General features: G+C 33.4%; 1 long non-coding RNA gene across 1 annotated transcript; it reads left to right on the top strand.

The window, feature by feature from the left end:
• The first annotated feature begins 363 nt into the window (after nt 1–363).
• On the top strand, nt 364–774 carry LOC118761275. Its single transcript, XR_004997258.1, has 3 exons — nt 364–392; nt 424–578; nt 610–774. It is a non-coding gene; the product is annotated as an uncharacterized LOC118761275 (long non-coding RNA).
• Nucleotides 775–2,933: the final 2,159 nt, after the last annotated feature.

The raw sequence follows: 2,933 nt of genomic DNA, 5'->3' as shown, positions 1-2,933 counted from the left end.
ATTTTTGAAGAGTGAATGTACAAACCGGATTAGAGCAATTGTTTAAAGTTTTCTAAGAGAAATAAACATTTTAATGAGAACATGTTCATATCGGTTTCGTATTTTAACACCGCATAAATCGGGCCAATTATCCAAAAATTATTTTATTTTTTTCGTGCGATTGTTTTCGAATCAATTAAGTTTTACCACTGGCGTGGTACCCTTATTGAACGGTGACATTAAAATAAATGAAATTTGGAATTTTTTTAAATCTCTTTTATTTATAAGTTCAAAGTGTAATTATTTAATTTTAATGTTGAATAAATTAATTTAGGATAATTGCTAAGCGACAAACTTTCGTATGTTTGAAATATCCGGAATAAGAGTCAATCCAGAAGGAAGAAGAGTTTATTGTATTAATAAATAAAACATTTATTATTTCAGCTCTCACAACACCTCCAAACAATTTTTTAAAATCAAATATTAGACATATTAGAAAAGTTCAGGCATCAATCAAAGAAGAAACAAATAAACATAACGCCAGTTTGGTGGAAAAACCTTTATGGAAAATGACACAATTTAAAAATATACAATCCAAAGTAAAAAAACATTCAATTATACATATTCCAGGTTGGTCAGTCACTTCAATCAAACAGAAACAGTGGAGAAAATAATCCAAAAAAATATTTAACTGCACATTCACGTACTGGATTTATTCCAACTCCAAATACAAATATGGACTTTTCAATGATCAATCCTGAGAAATTAAGTATTCCAAAGGCAAGCGAGATAGCATCACAAGTATAAAATGCAAATTTATATAAAGATACGCTTACAAAGAAGAGATTGTAATTTTATAAAAATGAATCGGGAAATGATATCAGCAAGATCCAACAAATCGATTTGCTCCGCGTCCACAAAAATGGGCAGCCTCGATACTTGTTCAATGAATAAGCAAAATAATGATTTAAAAACTATTAAAAGAGGATCAGTTCCTGAATAGTTAAAAACATTCTAAATATTTCAAGTCTTATCAAAATGAAACAAGAAAAAAAAATTCAAGATGAACGTCGGTTAGCGGAGATGCCGGACCCACGAATGCCAAAAAACCATCGTCTTATGCCTGAAGATGAAAGACAAAAAACCCTAAAATTACTTAGAGAAGGTTACTTTATAAATTTGATTAAACATATTTTAGCCGAAACCTTAACTACAGAAAAGTTATCAAAACTTCCAATTACCGTAGACACTTTGAGAGTAAGAAATGAAAGATCGTCTCTCAACACAAAACTATCTGAACTCAGTGAAGCTATCAAAATATTTTCGCGTCCGAAAGTTTTTATTAAAAATGATGATTAATTTGGACAAATTCTTTTTAAAATTGGTTTGAATACAGTTATTAACAAAAAAAGATTAAGATTTTTTTAATTTAATTTAATGAATTAAAAAGGCTGATTCATTACTGGGCGAGAGGTGGACGCGATCGAAAAAGTTCGAGCGTACTATCGCGAGGGATATCCGCTCAAAAAACCATCTCGATTCGCGGGAGTCGCCTGTGAGCGTCGACATCCGAGATCCGATTTCCTGATTGGGTTGTTACATAAATTTATATGAAGAAAGTTAATTAATAAAAAATTGAGAAAACATTTGTTTTAGAAGTAGCCAGTTCTTGTCTCTCAAAAGTATTTTTGGAATGGAAATATTAAAGTGACTACACAAAATTATGAAATTAGAAAACTTAGATTGTCTATAAGAAACAAACATTAGCTTATCTGACGCACTCGTGCCACACAGTAAGGGTTGGCAAAACTATTATACTTTTAAAAAAACCTTCAGCATAATTTCACTTCTTTATTGAATTATGTTATTTAAATCTAATTGCTAAGAATTGGCTCTGAAAATACTACAATGTTGATAATGTTGACCCTTGATGTCTTTAATGTTTCCTTTTCGTATTTTATGATGAAGATGACTCTTCTGACAAGTCAACTGCCATCCCTAGTTATTCGCCATAAAATGATTTGCTGATTTAAAGTTGTTAATTTTAGGAAATTGTAAACGAATAAATTAGTGTTCCAACATTCATTTGAGGGAAAAAAATATTTTGAATTATTAACTCTTTTACAGACGTCAAACGATTAATCGCAAGTTTATAGTTTTATTTTTTTGTTAAAAAACAAAATTCATTTATATATAAAATTTAACTGATTCATCAATTTCAATATTATTTTCAATCGTATCTTTAATTAGTAATAAACACGGCATATTTCGGCATGTCGCGACAACATTATAGAAAAATCAGAAATGTCCTCAAGAGGATATTCCTATTCTCTCACGGTTGACAACCCAGCATTCGGAAAGATCAAGAGATTCAAGATACGCTTTGAAAGCCCAACTTTGCAAAGTCCGGGTCTTTCACGCTGGAGTTCAGATGTGGCGAGGATGCTAATGCGTTCTCAGCGGAGCTTTTGGCAACACACATTTTCGGCTACGGTGACCATAAACTTTCCTCAGTTCCCAGGAAGGCCCCGGTTTTAATCCTAAGAAAATCCTTCCCTAGATTATTAGCTAAGATCTTGAACTGCATTTACACAAGATACTTGAATAGAACTCTAAGTTCGAGATATACGCAAAATGAGATCAACATTCAAATCGGATAGCTGATGCTTGACTCAAGAGCCGAGGTTATCTCTCTCCTAAGTTTCTGGATAAAAGCTAAGCGGGCTGGTTTGGTCTGGACGAAACAGAGACGGTACTGGTAAATAGCGGCCATCCGGACATTAGCGTCGTCAGCAAGTCCAAGCTTAGAGAATTCCACTCGTCTGACCTTCCTCTGTTCTCTTAACATAAAATGGGACAGCTCTACGCCGACAAGTCAGAGGCACCAACCCGTACTTTGCCAACGAACCACCATCCTATCACTGTGACAGAGGTGACCCGAACTATCTGTCCGG

Source organism: Octopus sinensis, unplaced genomic scaffold (assembly GCF_006345805.1).
Source record: "Octopus sinensis unplaced genomic scaffold, ASM634580v1 Contig11382, whole genome shotgun sequence".
Taxonomy (NCBI): Eukaryota; Metazoa; Mollusca; class Cephalopoda; order Octopoda; family Octopodidae; genus Octopus; species Octopus sinensis.
The sequence above is the reverse complement of the archived record's forward strand: the minus strand, read 5'-3'. Positions and strand labels throughout refer to the sequence as shown.